This window comes from Macaca thibetana, chromosome 1, assembly GCF_024542745.1.
Source record: "Macaca thibetana thibetana isolate TM-01 chromosome 1, ASM2454274v1, whole genome shotgun sequence".
Lineage (NCBI taxonomy): Eukaryota > Metazoa > Chordata > Mammalia > Primates > Cercopithecidae > Macaca > Macaca thibetana.
The window spans coordinates 8,422,774-8,444,022 of record NC_065578.1 but is presented as its reverse complement, the minus strand read 5'-3'; the positions used below and the strand labels follow the sequence as shown (position 1 = coordinate 8,444,022).

Genomic DNA, 21,249 nt, shown 5'->3' with positions numbered 1-21,249 from the left:
TTAAGCATGCTGTGGCCCCCTTAGGATGACGTCCCCAAGCTTCACAAATGTAAGGCGACCTTTCCCATTAGTGCTTTCTTCAAATCTCCAAATGAGAAGACCCTCAGACAGGAGAAACACTCATCTCCCCCGACCCCCATCTGCAGAGGCAGGAGATGACAAGGTTCTGCTGCCCAGATCTTTTTTTTTTTTTTTTTTTTTTTAAGACAAGGTCTGACTCCCATTGCTCAGGCTGGAGTGCAGTGGTACGATCACAACTCACTGCAGCCTTGACCTCCCAAACTCAAGTGATCCTCCTGCCTCAGCCTCCAGAGTAGCTGGGATCACAGGCATGCACCATCACATCCAGCTAATTTTTCTGTATTTTTAGTACAGACAGGGTTTCACCATGTTGCCCAGGCTGGTCATGAACTCCTGGCCTCAACTGATCTGCCTGCCCCAGCCTCCCAAAGTGCTGGAACTACAGGCATGAGCTACTGTGCCCAGCTCCTCAGGTCTTCTTGATCTATCCAGGAGCTCATCCCTTAGAAATCCAGGAAGGTGCCCCAAGAAACTCACATGAGATGCCTTGCCCCTCACAAAAACCACTGTGGTCTGAGTCCTGTGCTTAATCCTGAGATTGCATGAGGCTTCCTGGGATCAACCCAAGAGGCAAGTCCCACCAGCATGGCCCCTAGACTCTGCGGCCTTCCCACGGCAGGTGCAGAGGCATCATCACAGATGGGCCTAGACTCTTCGGCCTTCTCAGGGCAGGTGCAGAGGCATCATCACAGATGGCCCCTAGACTCTGTGACCTTCCCACGGCAGGTGCAGAGGCATCATCACAGATGGTCCCTAGACTCTGCGGCCTTCCCAGGGCAGGTGCGTAGGCATCATCACAGATGGTCCCTAGACTCTGTGACCTTCCCAGGGCAGGTGCAGAGGTATCATCACAGATGGGCCTAGACTCTGCGGCCTTCCCAGGGCAGGTGCGTAGGCATCATCACAGGCCCCTCACCATCCCCTACCTGAGGAGAGCTTCTGGGCAGCAGGCAAAACTACCCCAGCCAGAAGCCCAGGACCTACAGCCAAACTCCCAAGAAGACAGATAAGAGCCCCAGGAACAGCCAAACAAAAGGACCAGGAAGTTCAATTGGGTCTCCCAAGGGAGACTGGCCAGGGTCCCCAGTTACTTCTATTCTATCCTATCCTATCCTATCCTATCCTATCCTATCCTATCCTATCTTATCCTATCCATTTGAGACAGAGTCTCACTCTATTGCCCAGGCTGGAGTGCAATGACACGATCTTGGCTCACTGCAACCTCTATCTCCTGGGTTCAAGCAATTCTCCTGCTTCAGCCTCCCAAGTAGTGGGATTACAGGCCTGCACCACCATGCCCAGCTAATTTTTGTATTTTTAGTAGAGGCGGGGTTTCACCATGTTGGTCAGGCTGGTCTCAAACTCCTGAGCTTGGGTGATCCACCCGTCTCGGCCTCCCACAGTACTGGGATTACAGGTGTGAGCCACTGTGCCCAGCCTGATTACCACGTTTTAAATGCAAGGGAGAGCCTGGGCAGCATGGCAAGACCCAATCTCTACAAAAACTTTAAAAAATTAGCCAGGTATTGTGACATGTACCTATAATCCCAGCTACTCAGGATGCTGAGGTGAGAAGATTGCTTGAGCTCAGGAGTTCGAGGCTTCATTAAGCTGTGACTGCACCACTGCACTCCAGCCTGGGTGACAGAGAGAGAACCTGACACACACACACACACACACACACACACACACTCTCTCTCTCTCTCTCTCTCTCTCTCTCTGCAGGGGAGCACAAAGGAACTGAAGGGGGAGTCTAGCTTATCTGCACATCTCAGGAACAACTTTGGAGGTGAATGGCGTGGAAGTGCAAGGACACCCCATGCCCACTGATGACCCCTGGGCCTGGCATTCGGTGCCCTCCCTGCTACACAGCTCTGCAGCCTTCTCCCGGTCCTCCTCATGGCAGCCAGTCTCCTGGTCCCCTACCATGAAACCCCCCAGCCTAGAACAAACCCTCCTGACAGTCCCAGGAGGCCCTCTGTACCCACGCAGAACTGGTGCCAGCACAGCTCCTGGCAGGGAGTTCATGTTTCCTGCATGCACCTGCTGGGCCACAGGCTCTCAGGGGCCTGGAGGTGCATCACACACCTCCCTAGCTGTGCTTGGCAACAGCAGGTGCCCAGTCAACAGGACTGGCACGTTCCACTGTCAGAGTAGAAAAACAGGCCCACCTTCCAGCATCCGGGGAGCCGTGCCACCTCCTTCGATGCAGAACACCTTTCTAAAGAAAAGTCCTTCTTCCTCACCTATAAACTGGGAGGTAACATCTAACTCACAGGATTGTTTAGGGGTTAAAAACCCATCTATAGTGGCAAGCATAGAGCCTGGCTCATGGCACACATTCAATCAACACATGTGAAGGCTATCTCCGGCAGGATCACACTCACAGCAGATGGGATCTGAGACACCCTAAACTAAACGCCAGCCCCAGCATGGGAGGGAAGAGGCAGGAACAAGTTGTTGGGAGTCGAAGGCCCCTCAGATGATGACAGCTTAGGTTTCCTCTCGTGCCTGGGGCAACCCCACCCGTCTCCTTTCTGCAAACTGTCCCCCAACCCACAGTCAGTGCACCGTGGCTCCAGGGGGCCCTGGTTATGCAGCACCTACTGCTGGAGTGCCCATGACCCTGCCAAGGGTGGGCCCAGGGCAAACAGCCCCCTTGCTAGGTGCCACCAGTCAGCGCAACTGCATCACTGCCCCAAGAGCACAGGCAGGAAGCTCCTAAGCACACTTCTGTCACACTCTCTGTCAAATGAAACAGTCCACCCCCTTCAGCGCCTGATATGTATTGGAAAACCGGAAGGAAAGGAATTAAGAAAGCAACTTGCTAAAGCTGAAGTTCTGGTCCCAGACAGGTTAACAGGATTTGGAAGTGGCACCAAATTGCAACCCTGTCAGCAACTAATCCTGGAAACAGTTCCTGCCCCCAGGAGGAGGAGCGCCATGAGTTGCAGATCCCCAGCCTCAGGATCAGTCCCCATGGGGATACCTCTGGCATCACAGTTGAGGTGGACCACGGCGAGGAGGGAGTGGCGCGGGGTAAGCCTAGGAGGGGCCACACGCACCCCAAAGACCACGTCACGGATTTGCAAGTTCACCGTAAGAGCAATGGGAACGGCTGATGGGCTTCAGAAGGGAACTGACAACAGGTGGCATTTTTAATAGATCAATGAGGAAAAATATAAATAAGTAACAAGATCACTGGCTGCCAAGAGGATAGTGGCTGAGTCTCTGGTGACGAGGGATATGGAGAAAAAGACAGGTGGTCATGTTTCCCAGCCAACCTCTTAGACAAGCTGTTTGGATCCAACTCTTCCATCCCACCTTCACGTGGCCTCTACAACTGAGCCAGGACGGGAAATCCAGCTTCCACTTAGGAAACGCTTCAATCTTCTGTGCAAAACTTAATTAGCCACAAGTCAGATGCAGAAGGCCATGCAATGTATGGTTCTGTTTATATGAACTGTCCAGCACAGAGTCAAATCCGTTGAGTCAGAATACAGATCGGTTCCCAGGGGTTGGGGAGGGAGGATGGGAGGTGACGCCTGATGTGGATGGGGTTTCCCTCTGGGGGGATGAAGATGTTTTGGAACTAGACAGAGGGGATAGTTGCACAACACTGCGAATGTACTAAACGCCACTGAACTGTTCACTTTAAAATGGCTCGTTTTATACGATGTGAATTTCACCTCAATTGAAAAAAGACAACTGGGCACAGTGGCTCACGCCTGTAGTCCCAGCACTTTGGGAGGCCGAGGTGGGCAGGTCACCTCAGGAGTTCGAGGCCAGCCTGGCCAACACAGTGAAACCCTGTCTCTACTAAAAATACAAAAATTAGCCAGGCGTGGTGGCGGGTGCCTGTAATCCCAGCTACCGAGGAGGCTAGGGTGGGAGAATCACTGGAACCCGGGAGGTGGAGGCTGCAGCGAGCTGAGACTGTGCCACTGCACCCTAGCCTGAATGACAGGGCGAGATTCCATCTCAAAGAAAATAAGAAAGAAAAAGAAAAAGAAAAAAGACACCCTAATTAGCCAATATCACAGAGCACATCTGCATATCCAGGACATCTTGCAGCTGACTCGACTTTCTCTCCATTTAGCTCAGACACCCATCCCCATGTACCTGGGACCACCTCCGACTCTCAGCAGCCCCTGCATCCTATTCACCCAGCCACAGTGACATCCGCTCTGTTGACCTGTCTCTCGGATCGCTCATTTCTTCCTCGCTCCTTCTTTGTGGCAGGGAATGGTGGTGAAGAGTAAGACTGGGAGCCAGGTTGCTGGGGCTCAGCTCCCAGCTCTTCCCCTGGGTGGCTGGGAGGCCCGGAGCCATCCTAGTTTTTTTAATCTGTAAAATGGGTAGTACCTACCCTATAGGTATCACTGATGCTATGACGAATGAATGACTTCATGCATGCACAGCACCTGGAAGCGTGCTCAGATATGCCACATCCGGTTGGTGGCTATTGTCACTAACCCCACTATAGACGGACCCCAGCCCATGTACCTCCCACAGCCCCCTCCACTCCATCCGTCTCCACCTCCTCCAGGCTGGGCATCACAAAGGAAAACTGGTATCCCTCCCATCCCAGCTCTGCTGTGCTCCAAAGGCTCTCCGTGGTGGAAACCGTAGAGCGAAAAAGTCGACTGCCGCAGGACGCGGCTAGGAAGGCCCCGGGCTCCGCCATCCCTCGACACACCCAAAACAATGAAGGTGGTTGATAGCAACAGGCAATCGTCCGAGGTGCCCTCAGTCCCTGCCCTGAGGGATCAAGGGCAAGGCTCACCTTCTAGGAGCCCCCACGTCTTGGTCCCTCCTGCTGTAGGAGCACAGCTGGGACCCAGCCTGCTGACTGATTCTCAAAAACCACTGCTGTGTCCCCAACACATCTTCGTTCCCTAAAGCACAAACCCCTCTCCCATGTTACTTGCAATTGCACAAATGTCCCCAGGTCTGTGGGCCCTCCTGCCTCTCTGCGCTCATTTCGGCCACACACCAGCACCCTTCCTGCCTTTCCAACCTGGCCACCCCTGCCACCGGTGTCCTCTGATGCCCTGAGCACTATCATCAGCAGAGATGGGCCTGTCTCACCCACTAGACAATGAAAGCTTCCTCATTCTTTTTATCCACGGCCCCAGCAGACTGGCTGCATACAGTAGGTGCTCGGCAAATGTCTGAACGAAAGCAAGAATGACAAGTGGTCCACTAACCACTCCTGAGAATGGAGGCTTGTTCAGAGTTCCTGACCTCCCACGGGGGCATGGAAGGAAGTCTCGTCTGAGAACAGAACACCTGGCAGTCCAGCTCCGTGACGGGGAGTCCCCACCCCCAGAACCCATACCCCGGGCCCACATCAAGCTCTCCCAGACCCTGCTAGGATCCAATATGCCACCAGTCTTCCCGTTACTCCTTCATCCAACAGGTATCCAAGAACCTACTGTGGACCTAACTACTGGGGACTCAGCAGTGAACAACGGCCACGTGGCCGGGTCCTGCCCTCCTGGAGCGCACAGGTCACTGGGCTGCCCACAACAGCAGCTGTCCCTGGCATGGTTGAGGGTGCATGTGTCTGTGTGACAGGGTGGACCACGGATGGCAGGGCTACCTGCTGAAGGGGACACCCCTGGGAAGAGGGGAGGTGTGAGGGGACCCGGTTTTGGAAAGTGAAGCGAGAGGAGTGTGGGCCAGCCGGTGGGAACGGGCCAGCCAAGGCGGGACCAGGCAGCATGAAGAGTGTGAAACGGGGTCAGCAGAATACAGGTGACAGTGACTGAGGCTACAAGGGCGGAGAGGGACTCTCCTGAGGGGGCATATGGGCCACAAGGGAGAGAGGGAGAGGTGGGAGAGGCCCCTGTAGGGAAGACAATGCCAGATGGGTCTGGGCGCAGGAGGCAGGTGCAGCCTAGGGAATGGCCAGAGCTTTCTAAGCCAGGATAGGGCAGCGGCACCCAAGCGGCAGAGGGTGAGCTCATGTGGCTCATGCCCATAATCCTAGCACTTTGGGAGGATTGCTTGAGCCCAGGAGTTTGAGACCAGTCTGGACAACACAGGGAGATCCCGTCTCTGTGAGAAATTTAAAAATTAGCTGGAGGTGGTGGTGTGCTCCGATAGTCCCAGCTACTAGGGGGGCTGAGGTGGGAGGATTGCTTGAGCGTTGAGCCCAGTTGCCAGACATGTCCACTCGGACCACTTCGACTTGGGACAGGTTCAAAGCACCTCCATGGACCTACTCCCCTAGCCTGTAGGTCATCACTCACGATGACTCCCAAACTAGCTGGGAACCTGAGGCACCTGCAGTTCTTCACCCGTCTCTACACCCCACATTCAACTAGTTACCGAAGCCTACCCACGCCACCTTGGAGATGCCACCAGCGTCCATCCCAACTGGCAGGTCAGGGATATGAACCGCCATCTCTCTGGCCTTCCAGCTCCAGCCTCCTCTCCACCAGATTCTTAAGGCGCCCATAACTGCATTAGCCAGGATTCTCCGGAGACACAAAACCCATAGGATCGAGAGGGAGAAACAGATGAGAAGGGATGGGTTAGGGGAACTGGCTTGCTCGGTTATGGAGGCTGAGTCCCACTACAGGCCATCTGTAAGCTGGAGACCCAGGGGAGCCAGGAGCGTGGCTCAGCCAAGTCTGAAGGCCTCGGAACCAGGGAAGCCAGTGGGGTCATTCTCAGCCCCAGGTCAAAGACCCTGGGGACCACTGGTATGAGTCCCAGAGTCTAAAGGCCAGAGAACCCAGAGTTGTGACATCTGACTGCAGGAGAAGAAGGACGTCCCACCTCTGGGACAGAGAGCCAGGATTCGCCCTTCTTCCAGCTTTTCATTCCATCCAGGCTACCAGCTGATTGGACGGTGCCTGCCCCCATAGAGGGCAGATCCTCCCTGCCCAGCCGAGTGACTCAAATGCCGAAACCACCCTCACAGACACACCTGGGGCAGCCTGATCATTCTACACAATGCCAAACCACCGGGTTTCCCTTTCCGCAGAAAAGGGATTGGCTCAGTGTATACTGAAGCATTGAGAATAATCAATGCTTTACCATCTATCCAGGTATTCCTTAATCTAGTCAAGTTGATATCTGAAATCAATCATCACAGGTTCACCCCTTATCAACTGGCACCCATTGGCATCTCCTTAAACCATACTTAATCTCCAAGGACAATATCAAGGTCATAGTTCCACCTATCATGACACTACTATGCTACATACCAAAGACACATCAATCCCTTCTCCAGAGAGGGGGTACAGTCCTTGAGTGCCATTCACTCCTTTCTCCTCTGATACTCAATAACTTAAATACTATGATGTAAAATTAATACCTAAATACTGCTATAGACTCAACACATGTTCTAAGAATAAGAAGAAAGGAAAGAAAACTGATATTTGCCTAATATACAAGTAAATGCATACAACCGTATTCTGAACAAAATAGGGAGGAAGTACTCCCGGCAATTCTGCCCTTGTTTCTGTAACTGGTCACGTGGTTGGAGCTGGTATTTATTTTAATTACCTCCCTCTGTCCTGTTCTGTGTTCCTTTCGTCTACAACAAGTACCTCAGCTGGCTGTGGTTCTTTAAGTGGCAGAGTGACCCAAACATTCATTCCTGAAGGGTCTGAGTCATTCACAGTCCTGCCTGGATTGTATCCTTGTAATTTCCCATTGACTTAATCACGGGGCATGGTAATACTAAGAGATGCCCTAGGGAGTATCCTGTACTCCAGACACACTCTTCCTTACCTCCATTGTGGAGCGGTCCACATTAATTTCCCCTTGGTAGTCCAGATCAATTTCCACAGCCAACACTATCACTCCCCTCTCAGCCTACTGACCCAGAGGCACATGGAGCCCAAAGTGGCCAGGTGGCAGCCTTACCCCCAGTTCAATGGAATCACTGTTGTGTCTCCTGGGAGGAGCATTCCTCCCTCTGGAACGAAGACCTCCAAGCCAGCAGAGCATAAAGTCACAGGAACAGGAAGTAAAAATTTCGCTAGTGGGTCCCTAGGGGATATGATGCACGGTGCCACTCCCATTTCCTCCCCTTGATTCCTGGACCCATGAATCCTGGCTATGGTAGAAACCAGCACCATATATTGGATGCTGATACAGAGTACATACAGCCTTTTGAAGACCCCTGCCCCAGCCCTACAAAGTACTGTCACCTAGCTGGCGTTGTAATTGCAACTTCAAAAGACTCTACTGCCCTTCTTTCAAGTCAGCTGCTTCGGGATGGTGGAAAACACGGTCATTCCCAGTCCCAGGTCAAAGACTCCGGGGACCACTTGTACAAGTCCCAGAGTCTAGGCCAGAACACCTGGAGTTCTGACATCCAAGCGCAGGAGAAGAGCGTCCCAGCTCTGGGACAGAGAGCCGGGATTCGCCCTTCCTCCAGCCTTTTGTTTCATCCAGGCCCCCTGCTGACTGGATGGTGCCTGCCCACATGGAGGGCAGATCCTCTCCACCCAGTTGAGTGACTCAATTGCCAGTGTCCTCCAAAAAAACCCTCACAGACACATCTGGGGCAGCCCGATCATTCTACATAATGTCAAACCACTGGGTTTCCCTGTTTTTTTTTTTTTTTTTTTTTTTTTTTTTTTTTTTTTTTTTATTTTTTTTTTTTTTTTTTTTTTTTTTTTTTTTTTTTTTTTTTTTTTTTTTTTTTTTTTTTTTTTTTTTTTTTTTTTTTTTTTTTTTTTTTTTTTTTTTTTTTTTTTTTTTTTATTTTTTTTTTTTTTTTTTTTTTTTTTTTTTTTTTTTTTTTTTTTTTTTTTTTTTTTTTTTATTTTTTTTTTTTTTTTTTTTTTTTTTTTTTTTTTTTTATTTTTTTTTTTTTTTTATATTTTTTTTTTTTTTTTTTTTTTTTTTTTTTTTTTTTTTTTTTTTTTTTTTTTTTTTTTTTTTTTTTTTTTTTTTTTTTTTTTTTTTTTTTTTTTTTTTTTTTTTTTTTTTTTTTTTTTTTTTTTTTTTCTTTTTTTTTTTTTTTTTTTTTTTTTTTTTTTTTTTTTTTTTTTTTTTTTTTTTTTTTTTTTTTTTTTTTTTTTTTTTTTTTTTTTTTTTTTTTTTTTTTTTTAGCAGAAAAGGGACAGGCTCAGTGAGTACTGAAGCATAGAGAATAATCAATGCTTTACCATCTATCTGGGTATTCCTTAATCTAGTCAAGTTGACATCCAAAATCAATCATCACAGGTCTACCCCTTATCAACTGGCACCCATAGGCACCCACTGGCATCTTAAGTCATACTTAATTTCCAAATAAAGGCAATAACAAGGTCATAGTTCCACTTAGCGTGATAGGTGAAACCAGTGGGCTCGTGCTCACCCGCCAATTCCATGCACATGAGCCCATTGCCACACTTCTTTGGTTGTGAAGTGAGTTCCTTGGAAACAGTGCTATGTGGACAGCATGACAGTGGGTATGGTGTTCTGTGGATCAATGGATGGTGACTTTGGCAGAAGCACTATGTGCAGGGAAGACGAATCTGTATCCAGAATAAGTGCCTGTTCCAGTAAGGACAAAATGCTGCCCCTTCCAAAATAGAAGTGGTCCAATGTGCCTTCGACCAGGTGCAGCGATCATCCTGGCGAATGGGGCCATATTGGAGCTCAGTGTTAGTCTCCGCTGCTGGCAGACTGGCACCCAGTGGTAGCCACAGCCAGGTCGGCTTTGGTGAGTGGGCAGTCCATGTTGCTGAGCCCACGCATCACCTCCATCTCTGCCACCATGACTACTTTGTCCCTGAGCCCATCAGGCGATGACAGGGGTGGCTAAGGAAAGAGGCTGACTAGAATCCACCTAGGTCATCCTACCCACATACCTCATGTCCTCTGCCCACTCAGGAGGTCTATCCACATACATATTCCCCCAATTTCTTTTTTGTTTGGTTGGGTTTTTCGATACAGGGTCTCATTCTGTTGCCTAGGCCGGAGCAATCACAGCTCACTGCAGCCTCAACCTCCTAGGCTCAAGTGATCCTCCCACCTCAGCCTCCCAAGTAGCTGGGACTGCAGGCATGAGCTACCATGCCCAGCTAATTTTTAATTTTTTTTTTAGAGATGGGGGACGGGGAGTCTCACTACGTTGTCCAGGCTGGTCTCGAATTCCTTGGGCTCAAGCAATCCTCCCACCTTGGCCTGCCAAAGTGCTGGGATTACAGGTGTGAGCCACTATGTCAGGCCCCCAGATTTCTTTGTCACCAATCTTCCAATCATATTCTTTCCAAGTCCCCAAGTCCCTGACCATCCAGCCAAATCATCAGGCACAGCCCATGAATCAGTATATAATCACTCATCTGGCCATCTCTCCTTCCAAGCAAGGTGTACAAGCAGGTGCACTGCCTGAATCTCTGCCTGGGAGGATTTCCCTTCACCCCTGTCCTTTAGAGACGTCCCAGCAAGGGGCTATAGTGCTGCAGCTGTCCACTTTTGGGTGGTGCCTGCATATAGTAAGAGTCATCTGTAGCCATCTGTAAACCAGGCTGAGTCTTCACTTCCACTGTCAACTGATCATAGGGAACTCCCCAGGAGACCACAGGTACAGGCTGGAGAGAGAAGGCAGTGGGCAAAGTAAGAACCATGGGCCTTTGGACCACTTCCTTATGTCACTTACTTGTGCCTTCAGGACCTGCTGAGACCTGATCCCATATATACCACTTCCACCTGACAGGAGCGTTCTGCCGTACATGCCCAATGTACGGTTTGGTGGGTCAGATCATAGACAACGCCCATTTCATGATGGGCAGCTCAGGTCACATGGCAACTTCGTGGCTGATGGTCAAACGTTAAGTTTCTACTAGGGCCCAGTATTAGGCCAAGAGCTGTCTCTCAAAAGGCATGAAGTTATTTGCAGATGACGGCAGGGCCTTGCTCTAAAATCACAAGGCCTGTACTGCGATTCATCTACAGGGGCCTGCCAAAGGCTTTAAGCAGCCTCCCTGTCTGCCACTGACCTCAAGTACCACTGGATCCGCTGGTGGTCCAAGTGGCAAAGCAGGCTGCACCGCAGCCTGGACCTGTTGCAGTCTTCTGCGACGGGCCCCGTTCAAAACTAGACACGTTAGAGTGACTTAGCAAATGGGCTGGAGTAACACACCCAAATGAGGAATGTGTTGCCTCCAAAACCCAAATAGGCCCACTAGGCATTGTGCCTCTTTCTTGGTTGTAGGAGGAAAGCTGTAACAACTTATTCTTCACCTTAGAGGGGATACCTTCACAGGCCTGACACCACTGGCCCCCAAGAAATTTCACTAAGGGAGAAGGCCCCCAAATTTCTGTCGAATTTCTTTCCCATCACTTGACATGTATATGTCCTACCAATCAGTCCAGAGTGGTTGCTACTTCTTGCTCACTAGGTCCAATCAAGCATAATGACATCAATGCAATGAACCAGCAAGATACTTTTTTTTTTTTTTTTGAGACAGGGTCTCACTCTATTGCCCAGCTTGGAGTAAAGTAGCACAATCACTGCTCACTGCAAGTCTTGACCTCCTAGGCTAAAGTGATCCTCCCACCTCAGCCACCCAAGTAGCTGGGACCACAGGCATGCACCATCATGTCTGGGTAATGTTTTTAAAAGTTTTTTTGTAGGGATGGTGAAACCCCATCTCTACTTAAAAAAAAAAAAATTGACTGGGAGTGGTGGTGCACACTTGTAGTCCCAGCTACTCGAGAGGCTGAAGCAAGATAATCACTTAAGCCCAGGAGGCAGAGGATGCAGTGAACCAAGATCAAGCGAGACTCTGTCTAAAATAAAAAATAAAAAAAAAAATTAAAAATTATAGAGATGATGTCTCACTATGTTGCCCAGGCTGGTCTCAAACTCCTGAGCTCAAGTGATCCTCCTGCCTCAGCCTCCTGAAGTGCTAAAAGTGCTAGGATTACAGGAGTGAGCCACTGTGTCCAGCCCTAGCATATCTGTGGAAGGGAAAGGTGATCAAGATGACTGTGAAGTAAACTGTGACACAGGGCTGGAGAGCTGATATACCCATGAGCCAAGACCGTCAAGGGGCACTGCTGGCCTGATCAGCTGGAAGCAAACTACTTCTGGTGGGCCTTATGGACAGGTATAAAGAGAAAGGCATTTGCCAGATCAACAGCTGCATGCAGTACCAGGGACCAGAGATATGTGAATTTTTGGAGTCACCACTTGGTTAATTTACAATAATCCACTATCAGTTTCCAAAGTCCGTCTGTCTTCTGCGCCGGCCCAATCGGAGAGCTGAATGGGGGTGTGGTGGGGGTCACCACCGCCCTCATCCTCCAAGTCCTTGATGGTGGCGTTAATCTCTGCAGCTCCACTAGGGACGCAATGCTGCTTTTGATGTACTATTTTCCTAGGCAGAGGCAATGCTCATGGTTTCCCTTTGACCTTTCCCACCATAATAGCCCTCACTGCACAAGTTACGGAACCAGTGTGGGGATTCTGCTAGGTGCTCAGTATGTCAATTACAAACCTGGAACCAGGAAATAACCCCAGGATGGGTTCAGGGATCCACTGGAGCCACCACAAGTTGGACCGAAGCTAAAACTCCATTGATCACCTGACCTCCCCATAAGCCCGTTCTCTGACTGGCGGGCCGCAGTGATGTTTTCGGTGTCCTGGAATCAGTATCAGTTCAGCGTCCAGTTATCCCTGAAAAGTCTAATTATTTCCCTTTCCTCAATGCATATTCACCCTGGTAAAAGGCCACAGGTCCCTTTGGGGGAAGGCTAGGAGGAAGACTAATAGCATACACTTGCTGTAGTGTACTGAGGTCCTTCTTCAAAGGGACCCAGCCTCCAATTCATTCGTTTATTCATTCATTCATTCATTCATTCATTCATTCATTCAGGGGGGCTTAATTGTGTAAACTGGCTCAAGCCTGGGAAGCTGATTGAGGGCTGTGATTTTCTGTTTTAATTATTTTTCTGTTTCATTTATTCAAGTTAAGACTTCTTTTCTTTTTTCTTTTTTTTCCAAGACAGAGTCTCGCTCTGTCCCCCAGGCTGGAGTGCAGTGGCTCACTGCAAGCTCCGCCTCCCGGGTTCATGCCATTCTCCTGCCTCAGCCTCCCAAGTAGCTGGGACTACAGGCGCCTGCCACCTTGCCCGGCTAGTTTTTTGAATTTTTTAGTAGAGACGGGGTTTCACCGTGTTAGCCAGGATGGTCTCGATCTCCTGATCTCGTGATCCACCCGTCTCGGCCTCCCAAAGTGCTGGGATTACAGGCGTGAGCCACCACGCCCGGCCCAAGACTTCTTTTTCATTTGACCTGTAAGTTTCTGCTTATATAGAAAACTTCAAAGAATCAAGTAACTTATAAGATCAAGTAAGAAGTTCATAGGTTTCCTGTCTATTTCACTTCTAAGAACACCACGATTAACTATCCAATGCCATAGATCCACACAAGTCAGACTATTCTGATTGCAGCTTTGCCTCTGCAGTCCATTAGGTAACCACACTGACCTTGCCTTGGATGGCTGAGTACTGCCACTTGGCCCCTGCACTCCAAATGCAATTACTCCCGTTGCATTTAAGTTTTCCATTTGAGTGACTGTACTGTAAGGGCTGGATCACGGAGCTCTTCAGGGATGCTGGGGCCCCTCACAAATCTCTCTTTCAACGTATTGGTGAAAGATCTGTCTTCTGAATCTTCCCAGTGTGGGTGAGTAGCTTTTAAGTGACAGATCCACTCCAGCATTCCAATGTCCTTAAGTCTTTGAATCCCTAACTCTACATGAAACCTAAGCCTATAAATCCCTACCTCTACATTAAACCAAAGGAGACCCAGCAACTCGAACTCACTCACAGCAGGTCATTCTTTGATCCATGTTCCAGTCAACCAACCAAATGGATCTCTTCTTAACTCCCTGAGCTACAACATTAAGTGCAGAATCTCTGCTTAGTGGGCCTATATCCATAAATTCAGCCGGATCCAACTTTATGTTGGTTCCACATCCTGATATCCACTCCCACACATGCTCCCTTGGTGTCTGCTTGTATCAGTTAGAAAACTCAAGTGGTTCTCTTGGAGTGGAGTGCAGCTCCTCACTCTGACCTTGGAAAGGGTGTGACCAGATCGGCCACACTCAGACTGTCTGGCAAGGGGTGTTCACAACTGGGGCACCTGTCAAGCCCTTGTCACAGGTAGGTTTTTCCAACCCTGGAATCCTATATTCCTACTCAGCAGTCATTTCTCAAGGGTGGGGTTTGCATCCTAATACTTTCTTCATCTTGCGCTCAAATTACCCAGTGTCTTCCTAGTTTTCCAAGAGATGCCCAAAGGTGGCAGAGACTCTTGGACTCCTCCACCCATCGCCTACGCAGTAAATTCAAGAGGGGCAGGCTCAGTTTCAGATCAGATGCAGAGGTTGTTGACAAACCATTCTCACAGTCACATCTCCTGACAGCCAGCCCTGCCACAAATCCCATGCCTGCATTGCACAAGGTCTGGACCTCAATGGCGGGCAAGGCTGGGCTGTGCCTTGGCGGATTCTCTTCCCCATCTCCAAGAAAGGCCCCGAGAGCCTAAGCCTGTTGTTGATGTGGTCTGTCTCATGACCACTGGACTCATTTATTTTTAACGTTGGGCAATGAACAGAACTTTTAAAACACAAAGCAAACAGGCAGCTTCCCAAAGGTTCCAGGGGGTTGGCAGCAGGACAGATCCCCCAATGAGCTGTTGGGTTTTGCCATCCTCCCTTTGTCCAAGCAAGGAAGGAGCCTCAAGTCCAAGTCAGAATGGATGTACATCTCCTGACTCTTGCCCTGCATAAAGTAACAGTCAACCTCTTTGAGACTTGATGCTTCCTTTAAATGCTTCTTAGGAAGAAGCTACGGATGACCTGACATCTTGTACGCGCTTCAAAATAATCCAGGGTGTGTGTGTATGTGTGCATGTATGTGTGTGCATATGTAAGTGTGCATGCATATGTTTGTGTATGTGTGTGTACATATGTGCGTGTCTTCTGCGAGCATAAGTATGTATGTGCGTATGTGAGTATGTGTGTGCATGCAAGGTGAGGAAACCTGGGGGCTCATCATACTCTGCTTCTAACTTTGGTATTTTTGATATTTTCCATAATAACAAAACATTTCATTTAAAAAATAAGCACATACTTCTTGAAGAAAAGGCTCAGGTGGTGGAAGTGACAAACTGCACTGGCAAAGGACTTGGGTGCCAAATCTGGATTCGAGTTTTGGCTCTACCATTCCCTTGCAGCGAGACCTTAGCCAAGTTACCTGCCCATTCCAAGCCTCAGGAGAATGGACATGGAGGCAGAACCCACTTCCCAGGGTCCTTAGGAAGCCCATGAGTCAACGTGTCAAGGACTCAGGTCAGAGCCAGCACTCACATGCACTGTGAAACCATGAAACCATTTCCCACTATTATTATGCTTAGGACTCAAAGTCACGTCCATAAAGCACTCTGTAGCACAGAGCCTGGCACCTGGCTGCCAGTGGAACTTTAGACTGGGGGAGATGTTATCAGATAACTGGGGGAGGGGAGAGCACTCATTGAAAGTCCAAAATCAAAGTGCCTTAGAGTCTGAATTTCATTGATCGAGTGTTGGGGGTTGGGAAGAAGGTAACACACCCCGGGGCAGACTGAGGCACACCTGTACCTGACCTTGTGCTTTCGTCTGATAAAATTTTTCAGAACAAAAAGATAAACTGAATCATGCACACCAGCCACAACCTATTTCTTGAGAAGAACTGATGCAAAATGCCCAGATGAACTCATGAACACCATGAGAATCAGAGGTTTTGCTAAATTTGAAAATGCGTCTGCAGGCAAGTTTCCATCCACCCAGGAGGAGGGGCAGGTGCAGGAAGGGAGCACGGCACACACCATGGGGGTGGGAGGGCAACGCTGGCTTCCACGAGCTGGGACCCAACCCCATTCCCCAGCTCTGGTGGAGAAATTAAACATCTGTGATGATTCCAAGGGGGTGAGTTTTTTGCAGCAGCCCAGAGGAACCCACTGAAGGGCGGATCCAGCCTTACTGGAGCAGCCCAAGAAACGGCCTCACCCAGCTCCAAAGTGACATCACCGGGGCCCCAGGCAGGACCACTCCTTCCTAAGGGCCCTGAAACCCACTGATTCTTCCCAGGGCCTGGCCTCCCTGAAGCCGGCATGGCACTGGGTTTGCTCCCTGCTCGGGGCTGTCTGAGCCACTGGGGCCAATGTGCTACTGCTTTTGTTTTCTCTGCTGCTACGGTGGTAGCCAGGCTGGAAAAGGAAGACTTGTAAAGTGATTGCCTTAGTCCACTCCACACCTCCCCACCCACAAACACACACACACACACACACACACACACACACACACACACTCCATCTACTGGGTAAAGTGCTCCCTGCAGAAGAAAAGCAGCTGTAAGAGAGCAGGAGTGCTTTAAATGATCTAATCCAGCCCATCACTTCACAGCTGGGGAGACATGAAGTGCCTGGCCCATGACCTCAGTGCTGGGGACAGTAACCAACAGCAACAGTTTCAGGACTGGGGAGTCTTGGTCCATAGCCCTGGCTGTGCAATCTGGGTAAGTGAACCACCCTCTCTGGGCCTCTGCTGGGAAAGGACAGGTTGGCCTAGACAGTAAGACAGGGCTTCTCTGACTCCAAAATTCCTCAGTGGGGAGAGACCACCACCTGTGCCGCTCATGCTTAGCCCAGGGCTTTCCACCACTGGGAGGGGGGTCTGAGGAGGGGGCAGGGCAGAAGGGAGAGGCCCTCATCCCCTTCCTTGCTTGCTGTTTTCCTCACACCCCACAATGAGAAATGAAGTTGTGGGCCCAGCCCCCCGCAACAAGAAAATTCTTCCAAGGACACCAAACCTTAGTCACCAGGGATGGCGCTTTTACCATGAACACCTGTTAAAACTCAACTCATGACCAGTTTCTGATGCTACAGACTGGAGTGTTTAATTAAATATTACTCACTCAGGAAGCAGCCCCTGCCAACTCACCCCCAAACTGTGTAGTTCATTTTCAGAGAAATGGAGGGAGGAAGAGCCTGCACTCTCCTCGGGGGCACCAGCAGGGCTGGCCTAGTGAGGTGTCTGTGGCCCAGCACGCCCAGCTATCCAGAACAAAGCAAAGAAATCACCACGAGGAGCAGCACCTAGGAACCAGAGGTCCTCCGGCATGGTCCCCACACACACTCACAGAGACACACACACACACACAGACACACTCACAAAGACACACAGACACACACTCGGACACCCACACATACACAGACACACTCAGAGACACACACACAGAGACACTCACAGAGACACACATGCGGACACACAAAGACACACAGAGACACACACAAAGACACACAACGACACACACACACAAAGACACAGAGACACACATTTGCACAGACACACACTCGGAGACACAAACTTGCAGAGACACACAGCCAAAGACATATACACAACTCACACACACACACTCAAGACACACACAGACGTACAGAGGCACACACAAATACACAGAGACACACACACAGTCACTCAGAGTCTCAGGCACACATTGACAGACACACAGACTCACTCAGACACACACTCAAAGACACATACATACACAGATGCACTTAGAGACATACACACATGAACACACAAATACACTCATACGCAGGTACATATTCACAAGGACACGCACAAACACACACGCAGATGCACTCTCAGAGACACCCGCTCTTCCTGCAGACCCGCACCCTCCCCTGGGGGCCGTCCCGTCCCGTCCCGTCCTCACCCCTCACCGGAACCTGGACGCCACGAGCCCCGCACACGCCCGGGGACGGTGACCCATCCGCGAGTCCTCCCGCGGGCCCAGGCCGCCCTTGTTTTTCCGATTTAATCGATTTCCTGACAACTCTCCGGCTCTCCCTCCGCTGCTGGGAGAAGCTGCGGCGGCTCCGGGGCGGCGGGGAGGGCGGCGCTCGGGTGTCCCCGGCAGGCTCCCTGGGGGAGGTGCTGCGGGAGGGTGGGGGCACCCTGACGGCGGACCGGGCCGCGCCGCCAATCCCGACTCGGACTGGCGGGAAAAGCGAAACTAACTCAGCCCAGCGGGGTCCCGCTGCCCCCGGGTTAAGGAGGGGACGGGTCAACGGCCCCGGAGCGCCCCGGCCCCTCCTCGGGACCGCAACTCGTCGCGACGGTCCCCGCGCCCTGAGACCGCCGCCGGGCCTCGCCCCGGGACCCCTGCCCTGCAGCGGCGGCAGCGAGGAGCGGGCCCGGGCCCCTTTCCCTGGATCCGCGGAGAGGCAGGCGCCCCCGAAGCCACCGCGGGAGGAGCCGCGCCCCGAGTCCCCATCCCGTACCCCACCCGCTCCCCTGCGCCCGGCCCCGCGCCACCCACTCGGTCCCCCAGCGCCGCGATCCCCGCGTCCGCCCCCGCCCGGGCCCCCGCGCCCCCCGCCCGGGCCGGACGCCCACCCATCGGGTCCCAGGTGCCCCGCGCCGCCTACCGCGCCCGGGGTGCCGCCGCCGCCGCTGCTCTCCAAGGCCGAGGAGGCTCGGGCGCCCGGGCCGCGCCCGCCGCAGGGAGCGAAGTCGCCTCCTCCCCGCGGCCCCGGCGCCGGCGCCTGGAGCCTGGTTCCTGCTGCGAGCGCGCAGGCTGCCCGAGCGCGACTTCTGTGCGGAGGAGAAAATCAACCGACGGCTTTAAAGTGAAAAAAAGAGAAAAGCGCCGGTGGGTGGGGCCGTCCCCTGTCCCCGCCCCGCCCCGCCCCGCCCCGCCCCGCCCCGCCCCGCCCCCGGCCTCGGGCGCACAGACCACTCAACACTGCATGGAAGGCAGGGGGCGCGGGGCGCGGGTCGCGTAAGCCCGACGCTCGCTCTGCCGCCCCCTTCGCCCCCTTAGTCCGCCGCCCTCTCCCGAGTCACCGCCTTGGTGTTGCCAGCCCGAAGCTCTGGTCCCTCCGGAGGCGTCTTTGGGAAACGCGTGGCGCAGGGCCTGGGTTGCAGCCGCGGGAGGCTGGAGTGGGGACGGGGGTCTTACGAGAAGGAGAAATCTTCGCGGAGAGTGGGGTTGTCCCAGTAATCCCGAGCAAGGCCTCGCCGGGTTCCTCTGAAGTGCCCAGCGGGGACGGGTGGGCGGCCGCCAGGGGGTCCAGGGAGCCTCCTGCAGCGCTGTTTCAGCCCCGCACGTTTCGGTGTCCACGGGGACGGGGGCCTCGGACCTCAAGACCCTGAGGGCGCGGGCACCTGGCATCCGCAGGGCTGCTCCCTGAACAGGTCCCAGCCTCTGAGGACTTGTCCTGTGGCTCTAGCTCGTCCAAGGAATTTTCCTGCCCCTTCCCCGAGCAGAGCAGTCACTTGGGACTGGGAAGATTTTAAAGACATTATTGTTTGGAGAGCAAAATTGTCTTGCATTCCCCACCCCTCGCTGTGTAGTGTCCATTGAAAACGGTGAGGAGTTAGCCTTTCTGGGGAAGTCGAAACAAATAGTGGGGCTACCGTAGTTATTGGGTCTTTACCATAACCCAATACAGTGAAGGCGGGACTAGTATCACCCTCACTGTAAAGAGGAAACAGTGCCTGGCCCGAGGCCAGCTGTCCAGAGCTTGGAACCCAACTGAACTGTGAGATTACAAAGTTTGATGTCTCCCATCTTACGGTGCTGAAAATCAGTTTAGTTTAGCTTTGTTTGAACTCAGAATAGGAATACGGAGACTCAACCGACTGCCCTGGGCTGGGCGGGCCTGAGTGGGCATTCTGACTTTCCAGGTGCCAGCGGTTTAGGAATGCTGAACCCAGACTGGTCAGGTGGGCAGCCATGGCCAGCAGCTTAGGGGTGCTTCCCAGTTAAAAGAGCACTTGAGGCTGGATGTGGTGGCTCTCACGCCCTTAATCCCCACACTTTGGGTGGCTGAGGCAGGCAGATCACTTAAACCCAAGAGTTCAAGACCAGCCCGGGCAACAGAGCAAGACACAGACTCAGCACAAAAATTAAATAATAATAATAATAATTGGCCGTGCACGGTGGCTCACACCTGTAATCCCAGCACTTTGGGAGGTCGAGGCGGGTGGATCATGAGGTCAGGAGATCAAAACCATCCTGGCTAACACAATGAAACCCCATCTCTGCTACAAATATAAAAAATTAGCCGGGCATGGTGGCGGGCACCTGCAAAACCCAGCTATTTGGGAGGTTGAGGCAGGAGAATGGCATGAACCCAGGAGGTGGAGATTGCAGTGAGCCGAGATTGCGCCACTGCACTCCAGCCTGGGTGGCAGAGCGAGACTCCGTCACACACACATGCACACGCACACACACACAAACACACACACACAAAAGGAGTTCAGGACCAGCCTGGCCAACATGGCAACACTCCATCTCTACTGCAAATACAAAAATTAGCTGGGTGTGGTGGTGTGTGCCTGTGATCCCAGGTACTCGGGAGGCTGAGGCAGGAGAATCTCTTGAACCTAGGAGGTAGACGTTGCAGTGAGCCAACACTGTACCTGTGCACTCCAGCCTGGGCAACAGAGCAAGACTCCATCTCAAAAAAAAAAAAAAACAGTAATAATAATAATTTTAAAACAGCATGAGTCCCGCCTGTAATCCCAGCACTTTGGGAGGCTGAGGTGGGCAGATCACAAGGTCAGGAGATCCAGACCATCCTGGCTAACATGGTGAAACTCTGTCTCTACTTAAAAACAAACAAACAAACAAAACAATTTCCCAGCTACTCGGGAGGCTGAGGCAGGAGAATGGCGTAAACCCGGGAGGCGGAGCTTGCAGTAAGCTGAGATCGAGCCACTGCACTCCAGCCTGGGAGACAGAGTAAGACTCCGTCTCAAAAAAAAGAAAAAAAAAAAAGAGCATATGACCCCCTCCAGCCACTCTGTATTTTGAGAACTGTTGTTTACTTGGGAGACTGGTGAGAGCCTCTGGGACAGGCCCATGGGGTGCAGCCCACTGCAGTCATTGCTGAAAAATCACAGCTGCCTCTGATGGGTTCATTTCTCCTCCTTGGGAGAGTAGCCCTGTTTGGTGGGTTATTCACTGTGTGTGTGGCCTCTACCAGGCACTGTCATCTCATGGGGCTGGTGCTACGGCCACGTGGTCTGGGGCCATGGTGTGTCAGCTTTCCTAAGAGGATCTCCTCCAGGCCTCACCTCTTACCATCTGGGAAGCTTCCAGGGCAGACTGGGGCACTTTGGAGCTAGAGACTCAGCTTTGATATTT

At 51.7% G+C, this 21,249-nt stretch overlaps 1 protein-coding gene across 1 annotated transcript in view; it reads right to left on the bottom strand.

The window, feature by feature from the left end:
• The window catches only part of SPSB1 (splA/ryanodine receptor domain and SOCS box containing 1), a 77,798-nt gene extending 59,109 nt beyond the window's left edge, over window positions 1–18,689 (bottom strand). The window contains exon 1 of the mRNA XM_050788991.1: window positions 18,524–18,689. The gene's annotated coding sequence lies outside the window, so the exon portion shown is untranslated. The remainder of the gene's footprint in view (window positions 1–18,523) is intronic.
• Between the last annotated feature and the right edge of the window lie 2,560 nt (window positions 18,690–21,249).